Source organism: Hyla sarda, chromosome 2 (assembly GCF_029499605.1).
Source record: "Hyla sarda isolate aHylSar1 chromosome 2, aHylSar1.hap1, whole genome shotgun sequence".
Taxonomy (NCBI): domain Eukaryota; kingdom Metazoa; phylum Chordata; class Amphibia; order Anura; family Hylidae; genus Hyla; species Hyla sarda.
The window spans coordinates 375,728,230-375,745,345 of NC_079190.1; the positions used below are offsets into that span (position 1 = coordinate 375,728,230).

Consider the following 17,116-nt stretch of genomic DNA (forward strand, 5'->3'; position numbering starts at 1 on the left):
AACTTCTCTATATGGGCTGCAATGCTCACAATTGAGACTGCGCCCCTAGGTTAGGGGAACCGACAAGCCCCTCTTGCCACATATTGGAACTTCAGTCCAGTTCACCTACTCAATAGTATCGGCATCCTTAGGACAGCAATACAATTGAAAAACTATGTGGCGACAGAAACAAAAGAATGTTTGGCTCCCTCTAACCCCCTTCAGCGCTTGCTTTGTCCTGCAGGATTGATTAGCACTGCCTGCCTCCACAGCAGTCAGACCTGAAAAGAGAAGCCAGAGCAGCGTAGGAGTGACGACAGGTGAGTATTACCAGGGATGCAGGGTATTTAGGGTCAGTGTTACCCAATCTTTGGCTCTCCAGATGGTGCAAAACTACAACTTCCATCATTGCTTGATTTCAGGGCATGATAGGAATTGTCATTTTGCAACATTTGGAGAACCACAGATTAGGAAACAATGATTTAGGGCTAAGGGGCACAGTGGCACAGTTTATTATTTATTAGACTTTAAAAGCATGGCAGCACAGTTCATTGAGATATAGTGGCATAATACATCAGAGGCATGGTGGCTGAGTTTATTGTGATGTGTTAGCACAGTACATGGGGCATGGTGGCACAAATAATTGGGGAATGGCTGTACAGATCATCAGGGGCATGGTGGCATAACACATTAGGTCATGGTGGAACAGATTATAAAAGACAAGCTAAACTTTTCCACTATTGCCCATAAACCCTTAGCTATGCCCCTCGCTATTAATAATTACACATTTTATACTAAGACATTAAAGCTATACTTTTTAATAAAAATAACTTCAGACATGTCACTCCCTCACCTGGCACTCAATTTAATTGAAGGTGTCAGACTCCATTACAAGTCTATAGTGCCTGACATCTGCAATCAGACAGACTAAACGCCTAGCTAGGGAGTGAAACACACTGCAATGCACTTCACCCGACTACATCTAAGTACTGGTGGGGGTCTCAGCACTAAGACTCTGACCAATTAAAACTTTTGACTTGTTTATTAGAGCTGCCTTTACCATCCTACCCCCTAGTTCATACATTCTAGATACATTTTTAGTATGTGTTTGTTATTTACCATATTTAAAGGGGTACTCCACTGCCTCAGCGTTCAGAAAATGTTCCGAACGCTTAGGCAGTAGAGTACTCCTTTAAGGAGCCTGCAAACAGAGAAATAGGGTTATAGAAGAAAATAATGATGCTATCTCCTCCTAATTACAATATCTATTACAGCTTTTTATATTCACATATATTAATTATTCATGGCAAATAATTATAATAATAGGTAGAATGTAAAACCCAGGATTAAAGGGTGCGCCCCTAGATGTCTTATCCCCTATCCAAAGCAGCAACCCAGAAATCCAGTGCATGGAGCGAACTTTGCTCTGCGCTGGATGACTGGCGATGTGGGGTGGAGGCTCGTGACCTCACGGTCATGCCCCGCTTATGACTCAATGACCACTCCCCCCTCAAGGAAAGTCTATGGGAGTGGGCGTGATGCCAGTCATGCCCACTCCCATAGACTTGCATTGAGGGGGCGTGTACATGACATCGGCAGCGACCGTAACATCACGAGCCTCCAGGGCTGCACACGACAAACTAAACAAACGCGGAGTGCAGCAGGGAGATCACGGGGTTCCCCATCGGCGGGGTCCCCACGATCAGATATCTTAAGCCCTATTCTTTGGATAGGGGATAAGATGTCTAGGGGCAGAGTACCCCTTTAAGCCATGAAATAATGGAAGAGAAAGCCGGTAACCACGATTCCAGTCATCCCCATGAAAGTAAAAGTGTTCAATGTAAACCGCAGTGCACACTACCTTCTCTTATAATGAGACCATGCCTAAAAGGTGCCGAGGCTTTGTTAGTGTATCAGTCTAAACTGGTAACAGCTGGGACCAAATGCAATATACAGCTTTTATCACACTTCAAACAAGCTGGGTTGCTGGAGCAACAGGCCGCATGGTTCCCTAGCACCACAGAGTCCACCTGAACGATGCACCTCGGAGGACGCGGACAATTATAGACCAAAGGGAAAGCACACGACGAATGAATCACACAGCAAACAACTAGGAATGCTGTAACATTAGCAGACATCCTAAATGGTCCAATACACTGGAAGCTGAGAAGCCCTATGTGCAAAAGGCATTTTTATGAATAGTCTTTTTATCAGGTAATGTTTTAAAGAAAATCCCTGGAAATTTAGAGCTGTACAAATAATTTATGGGCTCACATCAATCCTGGACCTCGAAAGGTTTGCGTTCATACTGTCTTTGCTATTTTCCTCCTTTTGTAAAGGTGAGCCATGGGGCAGGTTTGCACAATTGATTTTCATGTGGATTTCAGCAAAGGATATGCATGTATTCTGCACCGAAATCTGCATGAATTCTGCCTGCACCCCGGGTACCATTGTTTTCAATAGGAATCTGTTCCATAGTTCATATTTTTCCACTATAACTACGAAATCTGCATTGCAAAAAAAAAAAGGGACATGTTATTTATTGAAGTGGTTCCTGTGCAAAAAAAAAAAAAAAAAAAACATGTAGGATAGCCATTGAAGGGGACAACATTCATGCCAAAAATCACAAAAAATTCATAGCATAGAAGATGACAGCAGCAGAAGTCTTAAGAGCACAAGTCCAGTGTCCAGTCCAGCCCATTCCGCAAAGTTTGGCGAAGAGATACTGCTCATGCTGGGAGAGGCAACCATACTGTCATTCAGCAAGTTCTATGCACGTGTCCTATTGATATGAAATTTATCACTAAGTCACAGGATAAATTCCCATATACAAACACATATTCTCTCTTACTGTTCAATCTTTTCACTCTCATCTCTAGATGTATATCAATCTTTTGTACATATATCAATCTTCATCAATATCTATTTGGCAGGGAGCTGATGAGCTCTTCTGCAGAACCTGGGGACACACACTACATGAGAAATAGAGCAGGAAGTTGTTGAGCCATTCACTTCAATAGTTACTGAAAGAACTTTATTGATCATTCAGTCGCCATTACAAGTCATACAAGAAATTACAGTCACACAAAGCGTGTGCAATATACAGCACAGGTTCCCTAAGCTATACACTACACCACATGCTACACTAACAATCTGCTCCATCACTCGTTATCCAAGAAACAAAGTTGAACACAGCACAGCCACTACACAATGTATGGAGCCAGGGCTTCTGTATCTGTTCATATGTCTAGTACGAGTACAGTGATAGGCGGAGTGCCTGGTGTCCACAGGATAGGCCATCAATATATTATCATTAGAAAATGCCTTTAAGTCCTTAAGGACACCGCCCATTTTGGCCTTGTGGACAATTTTCATTTTTGTGTTTTAGTTTTTTCCTCCTCGTCTTTTAAAAAACACCTTTATTTTTCATATGAGTTTTTTTTTTTTTTTTTTGCACAACCATTGTACTTTGTATTAACACCATTTATTTTACAATAAAATGCATGGCGAAACAAAAAAACAATGTTATAAATGGGGAAAGTTCCCACAACTTGCAACCCCCTCGACAGTACAATGGAAGTCTGGAGCCTGCAGCAGGGAGCTGAGTGAGCAACTTGGCCAAGATAAGCAAGAATGGCAGATACTGGGGTTACAGTATGCTTAAGACTGCTCTATTCTGACCGCTATAACTTATGTATTTTTCTTTATATGGGCTGTACAAGGGCTGATTTTTTGCACCGTGATCAGTAGTTTTTATCTGTACCATTCGTGTTTAGATAAGAGTTTTTGATCACTTTTTATTTCTATATATATATATATATATATGCAAAAAAGATCATCAATTCTGGATTATTTTTTTTTTACTCCATTTATTAACACTTTTAATGTCCACAGAGAAGTATTATAAACGGTTATTCGATTGTTTATACTGCTCAGTGTTATGCCCTAGCATAGCATTGCTCAGTGATAATGGCAATCTACTAGTACAGAGACTGTATGAGTGGAGCACTGATCAGCGATAAGGAGTAGACCTTCCATCAGCCATTTCAACTCATCAGACCCCCGTGATCATGCTGTGAGGGTCGAGGAGCACTCTGAATCCACCAGCACCTTCATTTTATCCATTAGATGCTGAGATCTGTATTCATCGTAGCATCTAAAGGGTTTATGGCAGACACCAGCATAATCATTGATGTTCGTCATTAGCTGTCATCGTAGCAGCTGATCCTCACCATCTATGAAGTAACCGCAGCTTCTGCGCTCGCTTCATAGACATAAATTATTGTAACATATTGCTGCTGGAGAACCCCAGGCACATTTATGTTTAGCTTAATGTGTACCTTGTCTGTGATCTATACTTGTTTAAAATTATTTGAGTATTTCTACTAGGGTTGCATTTCTACTAGTGCCTAGGACAGCAGTGCTGAGGGGACAGCACTTAAAAGATTTGGTTGAATCCACATGAGTCTGAACATGCTCTGAATTTTATCTTCAGATTGGCTGCTGCAGCCGCACAATATGCTGTGAATTTGTTATTCATTTCACCATTTTATGTTTACAGGGATGATATACCCAGTGAACTTGCAAAAAATGCACATGTAACAAGTATAGCTTTTGCTGTGTATTTGTGACACATCTGCATTAAAGGGGTACTCCATTGGAATTTTTTTTTTTTTTAATCAACTGGTGCCAGAAACTTAAAAATTTGGAAATTACTTTTATTTAAAAATCTTAATCCTTCCAGTACTTATCAGCTGCTGTATACTACAGAGGAAGTTCTTTTCTTTTTGAATTTATTTCTGTCTGTCCACAGTGCTCTCTGCTGACACCTCTGTCCATGTCAGGAACTGTCCAGAGCAGGAACAAATCCCCATTGCAAACATATCCTGCTCTGGACAGTTCCTGACATGGACAGAGGTGTCAGCAGAGAGCACTGTGGTCATACAGGAAGGAAATTCAAAAAGAAAATATCTTCCTCTGTAGTATACAGCAGCTGATAAGTACTGGAAGGAATAAGATTTTTTAAATAAAAGTAATTTACAAATCTGTTTAACATTCTGGCACCAGTTGATTTAAAAAAAAAAAAATCAAAAAAATTCCACCAGAGAACCCCTTTAAGAGATGCAATGCTTGTGGAATCACACTAATGGGGTGTATTCAGTCCAGGTGCCCAGGACAATGTAAGCTAAATTCCGTCTAGAGATTTCACAGTGTAAACCTGGCCTAAGACTGCTTTTGTGGTGACCACTGGGTGTTGCAGTGAGTGGTGGGGTCGGATGGTATTAACCCCTGGGGCAAGATGTTGTTAACCCCTAGTGTTTGTGACGCCAGAATGTGGTTGTTTTGGTATAGGGCACCGCTGACAACCAGTCCAGAAACGGCATGCAGTAAATGAGAGTCCACAGCAAGGATTTGAAGCAACTTGAACTTTTACTTGGAAAAGGCAGATAACAGTCTTTACAAATAGCCAACTTCAACAGAGGTGACCGGGACACAGGGAACCTCTCAGGCTTGCTTGGACTTGTAGTTATTGTAGTAATGATGCAGGCCACTGTACTACCGTTGTAACTTTAGCGGGACAGTAGCGGACTTGAATTGTAGAGGTAGATTTCACTTACAGTTTAGTTGTGGCTTCAGGTTCTTAGGCTTTGGCCTAGATAAGCTGAACTTGGATAGTACAGGACTTTGTGCTTTCTTTAATGCCAGGAACTAAGAGAGTGAATATACAGACTACAGCCTCTTATATACTAGGGGGCTGGACTATAGCCCATTGGTAGCTGGTTGCCTGGGGTACCTGTGCCCTTGGAACTCTGGATATGTCATGTGATTACAAGACACATGACCAACATTTCATACAATCAGTACAGCTTTATACATACTGACAAAGACAATAAATGAACATATTGAATATACAAGGCACTTATACCATATAACCTGGGGGAAACCCTGCAAGAGAGCCCTGTGGACCTGAGGGACTCTTCCTGTGGGGACTTAAGGACTCTGTACTGTTCTGTACTGGGACACCACACTTTTCCACTTGGCAGGTTTTTGTTTTGGAGGGGAAAATCAGTCCAAAAAGGAACACATTAAATAGCATAAGAAGGTTTACTAGGGTACAGGTCTCACTTCCAGAACTTTGTGGAAACAAGGAAACAACCTATAGGTGTTGTTTCCATATGGATCAGGTTTAACTGCATGATAACTGAATGTAAACTGTAGAATAGTTTTCTGCACATGTTTGCAGTGATACTATAACAGTAAGTAACAGTACTACATCAAACAGATATAACTGACACCATTGTATCCTCTGATGTTGTGGAATGGTGCTGAGAATTCTAAACTAAAGCTATTATATAATGCTCAGGTAGAATTCTACATTATACAGTGTTTGTGCTGGGACAACAGCAGGTGACTAGCTGGGTACCTCTTAGATATGAAGGATGATACTACAGAATACAGCTAAAAAATATTAAAGGGGTTATCCAGGGTTTATTAACTTATCACTATCACTAATGACTTCCTCTGGACTCTGGATGACTGTTGACTCGAGCCTTTCCCTGGATCCTGTTCTGCTGTTCTGAGACAACAGCTGATCACAGGGGCAGCGGCACGTCTAGCTGGACCGCACAGGTCATCAGAGAGCTGACTTGTTAGGGAAGACAAGAAGAAGCCTCCCCGTGATCAGCTGTTGTCTTGAGCCAAACCGGATGGGAAAGGCTCGAGACAACAGTCATCCAGAGTCCAGTGGAATGCTGAACCTGGGGGGGGGGACCATAAAATCATAAAAAGGGGCACATCCAGGTAACACAAGTAAATGTACTTAAGACATTACTTGGCATCATGGGCACAATAGTAAAAAGTTAATAAATGCTGGATAACCCCTTTAAACTAGACTCCCGGGCATCACCTAAATGATGAATTTTTCCCCAGTGAATGGAACAGTATTCTCTTTGGAACACTGCTGAGCCCCACAGAGAATGAATGGAGCATTTATGAGGACCCCAGAAGTTGTTCCTGTAGATTTGGGACAACCCCTTTAAGATGTCCTAATGTATGTGCATAAATTCTATAGAAAAAAAAATGTTGGTCATAGCTTTACCTTTGGTTCTTCCAGTTGTCATACCCGCTCCTTTTCATATAAAAGTTATTCCCTTCCAAATGTAAAGACATATTATTAGTAGACTTTACAGTGCAGTAGGGTAATCCTGTTTCCAATGAAACCAGACATAATTGGAAACAATGATATCTGACTTATGGCATATTTCTCATAACCCTTCCCAATAACCGTATTATACTAATACACTGTTCTCTGCCTATATATGCAATACTCTATTTCTGCAGCAAGCGTATATTAGAATAAAATGGAATATTAAAATTCAATGCATCTTATAAACACGCTAAACGGGAATGTGCTATATGTGATTATACTTTATTAGATTGAAATGAGCAATGACCTGGGGTGAATCCAGCCACAGGTAATAATTTGCTGTGGAAGAGAATATCTTCATGTGTGTGAGTTGACAAGCCTAGCATTATTTACATGGGAAAGCTTCACTTACTGTGTATTATATTGCTCTTAGAGAAATTAAATTGCTGCCTGCTGATAGCTTTATTTAATCATTTTACTAGAAATTGTGCTTAGTGTTTCCACAGAATATTAACAGTGTGGGGGTAACAGTGATATTACACTCCTCAACAATAAAATTACACCAAAAACACCAAAAAGAACAATAATGTTATGAAAATTGAGGAAATAACAGGAGTCATTATGATCTGCAAATTAGCAAATGTATAAGTATAAAAGCCAGATCGAAAGCAAATTTTTTCAGCCACATGAAACCTCAGATATTGTATCAAGTAAGTTCAGTATGATTGGGTGATGCCTCCTGTTAGATGACAGGCCAGTTATTGCCACTTGTTGCAAACTGAGAGGAACATAGTCCATGAAATCAGAGACCTTGGTTTATTACTCCAGCAGATCACTATGCATGTAGGCACAAATGTCAGCACTGTTCTGTGATGTCCAAGTACGGGATATAGTCCCGTACAGTACTTAGGCCCTGTCAGCTTGAGTCCCTCTGTGTCCTATTAGCTCTCCTGCAGTGTCTCCCCCATAGTAATATATATATATATAAATATATATATATAATGTATAGTGCTATGTGTGTTATGGATAAAGGACCTTTAAGGACCTTTGAATTAGTCAAATGATCATGTGTTCACATGATGTGTTTGTTACCCAGAGAGCACCAGTTAACCAGGTGACCTGTAGCTTCACCTATGGGCTTCTGGCTCAGCCCCTCTTTATAAGAGGGGCACCCATTACAGTCTCTCTCCTATATCCTGAGACACAGTAAAGACCAGACGTCTCAGAGCTAGTGTCCAGCACATCTGGGGGCTTCAAGCTTACCTACAGCCACATGCCAGTAAGTCAAGTTGTCTTTGTCTGCTGTCAGTACCTACAGTCAAGTCTGTTATAGTCAGCGTGGCTGTCCTAAAGTCTGTCAAAGTCACTACAAGTCCCAGCAAGCTGCGAGGTCCATCTGTCTACCTCAGTAAAGCTACCATTAACCCTTACCTTGTCTTGGACAATACGGTGAAGGACATCAACGGTGTGAAAGGTGACTGTCGTTTTGTGCATATCGCACTTCTTCAAGCGATTTGCAGTTCTCCGAAGCTGTCACCTCTCACAACCCTGCTGTCCTTCACTGTATAACCCCTCTGTGTTGTGCTGATACTACATTAAATAAGTAAGAAGATTGCACTATGATTGTACCACCCCATTTACCGATTACAAACTGTCTTGTGCTGTTCAGGGAATGGGAACTGTCCAGGATATATATAACAATCACTACTGATTGTAAAGGGGGAAATTCTGGTTATATTGTATAATAAGGAATTCACCATGATGAAATCTGCTAACACGGTATAACCGTGTCCAGACCAGACTGTTCCTAGCACTGCAGTTCATCTAGAGGTTTCTTACATGACAAAGCTGTCAGTGAGTTCTGCTTATGAGAAAGATCCATTATAGAAAGTCTCTTTTCCTCAAATATTCCTCCTAGCAAAGATATAGGACCTCTCCCATAACACAATATTGCACTACAGATCATACAAGGTAAATTAAAGGAGTACTCCGGTGGAAAACATTTTTTTTTAATCAACTGGTGCCAGAAAGTTAAACAGATTTGTAAATTACTTCTATTAAAAAATATTTATCCTCACAGTACTTATTAGCTGCTATATACTACAGAGAAAGTTCTTTTCTTTTTGGATTTTTTTTTTTTTCTGTCCACGGTGCTCTCTGCTGACACCTCATAGCAAATCCCCATAGCAAACCTAGCAAACCTATCCTGCTCCGGACAGTTCCTGATACAGACAGAGGTGTCAGCAGAGAGCACTGTGGACAGACAAAAAAAAAAAAGATATCCAAAAACAAAAGAACTTTCTCTGTAATATACAGCCGCTAATAAGTACTGGAAGGATACAGAATTTTTAATAGAAGTAATCTTCAAATCTATTTAACTTTCTGGCACCAGTTAATTAAAAAAAAAAAATTATTTCCCCTGGAGTACCCCTTTAAGAGTGTCTCAATCATCAGATAACACTTCTACAGTCTGAGATAGTGTGAGTGCTGGATATAATCTTGGTGAAGAAAGTTAGAGGATACAATGACGTCTGTAGATACATTCTTCCAGCTCACAGAAGCTTTGTGAACATCTGTCTGCATCCTGACTCATCCCCTATGATATTCGGTCATAGGCAACAATTCAGTGTGAATATGTACTCATTGCATTTCCCTTCGCTCCATAGAAAGCATGGATCATCATTTCTTCTTCCTATCTCACAGGGACTGGCTGTGAACTTCTTTATTATGCCATTGATTCCTGAGAATGCACATTTCTCAACTTAAATCCTATACTTAATGTTAACATCAAACCAATTTACCTGTATATTAAAGGGGTATTCCTGGATTTTTTTTTTATTTGACTATGCTACAGGGGCTGTAAACTTAGTGCAGTTCATAGTGTCTGTACCTACGTGTAACAACGATCTCGCAATTCTTCTGTGAATATCGCCCCAATATTTATTTTTAACAGCATACAAAATTACTCATATCATCGGATTTCCCAGGTTGCAGTGCGTCGAGACCTGACATCATTAGTCAGGTGATCAGAGGAAGCCTGTCCTGCTTCAATTTAGCAACAGCTGTAGGCCCCTGGTTAGAAAACACTGTGTTTCAATGGGTGTGGTGGTTGATGTGTGGGAGGAAGGAAAGTGACCTCAAACTTTCAGGCATGTAACTGTGGGATATGTAGTTCAGAGAACAAAATCCAACAGGAAATACCCAGTTCTGGCAAGTGAGTTCTAAAATTTCCTTATGGTGGATAACCCCTTTAATCATATCTGGTAATCCAAAATATCCACTTTAAATATATGTAATTTCTGACCTCATATAAAGTGAGAGATCACTCCCGGCCTCTAGTAACAGGTCTGATGGGTCAGCGACTCATTGCACATGCGTGGACATAACACACAGGGCTGCTATCAGCAGTGTCAATCAAAGGGGCCCAACTTCATGCAGAGGCGTTTCAGCCTAGGGGCAAAGAAGACCCCTGTCCATACCTCTCCGACACTATTAAATACAGAAGAAATGTTATTTTTGAGAGAATATAGACTCAAAAACTAGTAACAAAGGTATGTTCGGCATCGTGAGACCAACCCCTGGTAGGCTATGGTGCACTTTAAAGGGTAATTTCGGAGCTACAGCTTTCTGAACCTTTTGTTCAGAACGCTCAGAGTTTGAGCCCATGATCATGATGCCACAGCCACGCCCCTACCATAGACATGAATAGAGGGGGCATGGTTTGAGGTCATGAGGGGTGTGGCCATGATGTCATGACCACTGCCACAGTTAGAATGCCGAATGCTGTGGGATAAGATGTCTAGCAGCAGAGTACCCCTTTAATGTCATTGTGCCATATGAATACCATGAAGGGAAGTTTACTGCCTACACACCTACTCTGTGACCTGACACAGTAGCTGCTACTAAACATCAGCTTTTCCTCTGGAAAACTCATCCCAATAATGTAATAAATGGAGAACCAATGAGTTAAATGTCACAATGTAATGTTACTAAAAATGAGCAAATCGATTTGGAATTAATCAAAGTTGTTCTAAATTTCCCCTAAAAATTGGATTTCAGAGAATTTTTTACTTTTTGAATTCATAATAGCCATAATTTAGGGATAGCGTTATGCTGTTTTGGTGTTTATCTGCTTGGTTATATTGGATACAATCCAGCTGATCTTTAGAAGCTAGTGTAGATTGACTCACAGTGAACAGCAGATCATGCCCAGTTTTCATTAAAGGAAATCTTCAACCAGTGTCACCTACACTAACCTGTCTGTACCGTCAGGTAGTGCAGGTGACACTGATGACAAAGGTACTTACCTTGTCCTGTTCCATGTAGGCGGAGAAGGAAAATATGACCCTTACAGAGGCGCTGCTAGTTCCAGAGTAATGTAGAAGCCAACCAGAGGTATTGGTAAAACACCGGAGTGGTTTATTAGAGCATAAGAAGACAATGAAGTACACAGATGACGCGTTTCGGGGGAGCAACCAACTTCCTCAGGAGCAGTTCCGATCTTTCCGTCACCCACGGTGTGGGTTATATGCGAATACCTTATTCGCTCAAGGTGAGCGGCCATTACCTAAGGGGCAATTCCTGCCCGTTCACTGTGTTTGTTTTTATCTGTTATTCCTGTCTAGTGGTAACGCACAAGGCGCCTGTGTCGGTCTCTCCGTTTTTCTCTCCCACACTCAGGCTGTTCCATGTAGGGGATCTCCAGTAATCTTCTCCGTTAGCTTAAGCTCCAGGCCCGGCTTGGGGCATGGGCAGCATGGGCTTGATGTCGCCGCTGCTGTTCTCTAGCAGCGGGACCCAGAAGAGAACAGCAGCGGAGACGTCACTAAGCTCCGCTCATGCCCCAGGCCGGGCCTGGAGCTTAAAGGGGTACTCCGGTGAAAAACTTTTTTTTTTAAATCAACTGGTGCCAGAAAGTTAAACAGATTTGTAAATTACTTCTATTAAAAAATCTTAATCCTTCCTGTACTTATTAGCTGCTGAATACTACAGCGGAAATTCTTTTCTTTTTGAAACACAGAGCTGTCTGCTGACATCACGAGCACAGTGCCCTCTGCTGACATCCCTGTCCATTTTAGGAACTGTCCAGAACAGCATATGTTTGCTATGGGGATTTCCTTTTACTCTGGACAGTTCTTAAATGGACAGAGATGTCAGCACTGTGCTCATGATGTCAGCAGACAGCTCTGTGTTTCAAAAAGAAAAGAATTTCCGCTGTAGTATTCAGCAGCTAATAAGTACAGGAAGGATTAAGATTTTTTTTAATAGAAGTAATTTACTAATCTGTTTAACTTTCTGGCACCAGTTGATTTAAAAAAAAAAAAAAAGTTTTTCACCGGAGTACCCCTTTAAGCTAACAGAGAAGATTACCGGAGATACCCTGCATGGAACGGGACAAGGTTTCATCCATAAAAGTCAAGGATATGATCAATGCAAATGGTTATAGCTTAAAAAAAAAAAAAAACTCCTGGATACCTACGTGTATGAATGGAACTGGATATGTTAAAGGGGTATTCCAGGAAAAAACTTTTTTATGTATATCAACTTGCTCCAGAAAGTTAAACAGATTTCTAAATGACCTCTATTAAAAAATCTTAATCCTTTCAGTACTTATGAGCTTCTAAATTTAAGGCTGTTCTTTTCTGTCTAAGTGCTCTCTGATGACACCTGTCTCGGGAAACGCCCAGTTTAGAAGAGGTTTGCTATGGGGATTTGCTTCTAAACTGGGCGTTTCCTGAGACACGTGTCATCAGAGATCACTTAGACAGAAAAGAACAACCTTAACTTCAAAAGCTCATAAGTACTGAAAGGATTAAGATTTTTTTAATAGAAATTATTTACAAATCTGTTTAACTGTCTGGAGCCAGTTGATATATAAAAAAATAGTTTTTTCCTGGATAACCCCTTTAAACAAAAAATTATTCTCTTTTGTTTAAATTTTTCTTCAGTGGAAAAACAAATCAAATACTCTTCTAAAAGTTGAATACGGTATAAATAGTCAACACCTTTAGCATTTTAAAGCTTCCTATGATGTCTAAATGTTATTTATACCCTTAGGCTATGTGAACACTCAAGTTTTTTGGTTGGTACTTCCAGCTAACAATTTTTTTTAAAGCTGGCAATTTAGGCTGTTTTTATCTGCCATTTGGTCTTTTTTTTTTTTTTTTAAACAATATTTCAAGACTTTCAGTTTTTATTTGTCAATAAAACTCAATAATGAAAAAAAAACTATTTTTTTCCCCGCCAAAATACTGTGTGTGAACATAGCCTGAAAGTTTATGCACATGGTTGTATTATGATTAGCTGCTGCTGCTACTGGAGGGATAATGTAACAGAGCATGTCCGGAGGACTGTAATTTCCCATCAGTAACATGGACACATCACACATGAAATGAAAGTAGTAGTTATATGCCCCCTAGTGGACATGGTGTCATTAATATCATGCATTTGAGTAATTTGGTTAAATAGATGGAGAGACTGTTTGTAGTCCATTAGTAGATTTCAATAATTGTAGCTACCATCTATGGTTACTCTCATATTATTCTCAGAAGCTTATATGCATTTACATTACAGTAAGGTAAGTCTGCATAAATATGACCAAAACCCCAAATTATATAAGTGATCAACATCAATACCATGGTCATCCAGATTTCAATGTTTCCAACATATATTTTAACTTTTGTCATATTGTCATATGAACAAACAAACTTCTGAGCTGACGCCATAGTGAAAAATCTGTACTAGAATAAAGTGGTATTTTCTGTTCCACTTCATCAGAAATAAAAGTTGTGTTATTATTATTAATAATAATAATAATAATAAAAGTAATCTCAAAAACATATTGTATTATAATATAATAACATAATGCATTTATATAGTGGCAACATATTCTGCCGCGCTACAATTCTGGGCCATAAATAGACAATAATCAAACATGACTTGCTGTAACTAGTAAGGGCCCTGTTCACAAGAGCTTGCACTCTCTGAGGAAGGGGGTTGAGACAAAAGGCTTTAGTTGTATAACGGCTCAGCCATCATATATAAACAGTATAGTTTACATAAAGGTAGGTGGGCCACACTGTCACACACCAGCTACGCAATATTAATAGTTTGGCAAATGTACTGCAATCTGTCTGCTGTAAATATAAAAGTGTGTAAAATATCTCAATCATCTTGCATATTGTTCATTGGGAGATAAATCCATTTATATGTTATATATCTAGTTATATAATTTGCCACTCCAGAATCATGAATTTTACTCGCATGGTCACTATTTCCTCCAATCCCCCCCCCCCTCTGCAGTCTCTCTGTAGATTTCAAGAAACTGTCTGTCACTAAAAAGCTTGTCTTAAAGGGAACCTGTCATCTGTATTTCCTGCTCAGAGCTACAGACACTGTTGGATAACTGTTGGGGTATAAATGCAAACTGTACCTTTCCTGGAGTTGATGATGGTTGCCAAACTTATAAAAATCACCTTTTTATTACTCAGCAAAGTGTCAAGAAGGCGGAGCCAAGCTGCTCAAGTGTCACAGCCTGGCCTGCCTCCTCACTCAGCCCCTCCTTAATTACATGCTAATCCCTGTATGCCAGTCATAGAGGGTCTGGGAGGTCAAGCAAGAAGGCATGCCAGGCTGTGGCACTTGAGTAGCTTGGCTCCACCTCCTTGAGACTTGGCAGAGAAACAAAAAGGCAATATGATAAGTTTGGCAACAACCTTCTGCTCCAGGAACGGCACAGTTTGCTTTTATACCCCAACAGCAATCATATGGTGCATGTAGCTTTCACCAGCCAATAGAGCTGACACATTTATCATTAGCGTTGCTCGCGAATAAAATTTGCATTGCGAAAATCGCATATTCGCGAATTCGCGAATATTCGCGAATACAGCACTATATATTCGTAATTACGAATATTCGTTTTTTTTTTTTTTTCACAGCACACATCACAGTGATCACCCCTCTCTGCTTCCAGCTTGTGTGGTGTAAAGAAGGCTCTAATACTACTGTGTGAGACTGTTGTGCGAATTTTCGCATATACGAAAATTTGCATATGCTAATTTTCGCATATGCGATGTTTTGCTTATGTTAATTTTTGTATATGATTATTTTCGCATATGTAAATTTTCGCATACCCGAATTTTCACATATGCGAAAATAAAACGAGAATATTACGAATATGCGAATATTTGCGAATATATGACGAATATTCCTCCATATATTCGCGAATTCGAATATGGCCTATGCCGCTCAACACTATTTATCATACCATCAGAGGGGGATTGATAAATTTTACTTTTTCTCAACTCCAAAGGCTGGCTTTGGCTTGCAACATTTTGATGGGGTTGACTGCTTTTGTTATGCCTATGAGAGACATGCACACTTTATAAATTTGAAACAACTGCAAGGCAAAAACTGAAAATTGTTTGGGTAAGGCTGTTTGCTACCTTATGTATATCAATGAAAGTCACAAAAAAAAAAGGTGCAAGTGCAACATTTGTGCGCCCGGAGTAAGTAAAAAAAAAGCTCTAAATGCGATGATAAATTCCCCCCAAAAAAATATTTTTGTCATGCAAGAAATAGTCATGACCTTTGTAAATGGTTTCTAAGTTGCCTAAAGGAACAACATTATTCCACTTTTATATTAAACAGCATAGCTCAGTTAAGGCTAATGTCCACATGAATGGCTTTGTTTTCTTTAGAAAGCAGTCTATTGTAGTTAATGGTTGATCTTTCTTTACGGGAACATTGTGTGACGACCATTGCAAGGATTCTTGGTTTAATTGTAGCACAGTATATATTAGATGCATATTGTGGAGTCATTAATGGGTAAGGCAAACCCGAAGGCAATTACAGCGTGCACTGCATGACCTTATCAGGAAAGGTTAACTGCGATAACTAATGATCGGGCTGCTGGAAAATTCTTTCGACACAGTTAAACTTGGTTATACCGAAGAAAAAAAAAGCGTTAATATTTTTTGGGGTATTACCTGATTGTCTGATATACAAATATTTATCTAGAGACAATGACACCAGTCAGGGGATGGGAAAATAGACAAATATAAGGCTCTGAGTGACTTTGACGAGGGCCCAGTTGTAGCGGTTAGACAACTAGGTAAGAGTATCTCCGAAAGGACAGGTGTTATGTGGTGTTCCCAGTATGCTGTGGTTAGGACCTACTAGAAATTGTCCAAAAAAGAACAACAGGTGGAACTGGTCAGGGCCAGCACCACCTATAGGCGGGATAGGCAGTCGCCTACAGCGCTCTCTTGATGCAAGAAAGTTGTCTGTACACTGTCCCATAGCTGGCAGAAAAGCACAGCACCCCTCACTCAGGTCCCGCTTCCTGTTAAAGGCACAAGAACAACCCCCTCCTCCCCGCCACTCGCCCTCTACTCTAGGCCGCTAGCCTGCGCAAACCCCACCCCCCGCCGCTACTAGGCAAGCAGCATGCAATGAAATCTGAGGATTACCAACGGATTTTTGGGTCACACTGTACAGCCTAGTGTCAGAAAGCTCGGTTTGCATTCGAGATCTTGGGTCTTCCAGCAGGACAATGACTCCAAAAATACATCAAAAAGCACTCAGAAATGGATGGTGACAAAGCGCTGGAGAGTTCTGAAGTGGCCAGCAATGAGTCCAGATCTAAATCCCATTGAACACCTGTGGAAAGATCTTAAAATTACTGTTGGGAAAAGGCACCCTTCCAATAAGAGAGACCTGGAGCAGTTTGGAAGAGTGGTCCAACATTCCGGCTGAGAGGTGTAAGAAGCTTATTGATGGTTATAGGAAGCGACTGATTTCAGTAATTTTTTCCAAAGGGTGTGCAACCAAATATTAAGATAAGCCGGACAATTATTTTGTCCAGCCCATTTTTGGAGTTTGGTGTGACATTATATCCAATTTTTTGGCTTTTTTTCCTCCCTTTTTTTGTTTAGTTCCAATACACACAAAGGGAATAAACATGTGCATAGCAAAACGTGTTACTGCAAT

The 17,116-nt window shown here is 40.3% G+C and overlaps 1 protein-coding gene across 6 annotated transcripts in view; it reads right to left on the minus strand.

The window, feature by feature from the left end:
* RAP1GAP2 (RAP1 GTPase activating protein 2) overlaps positions 1-17,116 on the minus strand; it is an 882,491-nt gene that overhangs the window by 314,229 nt on the left and 551,146 nt on the right. The window contains exon 1 of one of the 6 annotated variants that reach the window (XM_056558447.1): positions 5,598-5,722. The exons of the other annotated variants lie outside the window; for them this stretch is intronic. The gene's annotated coding sequence lies outside the window, so the exon portion shown is untranslated. Of the gene's footprint in view, positions 1-5,597; positions 5,723-17,116 lie in introns of those variants that run through there. 6 annotated transcript variants of the gene reach the window in all.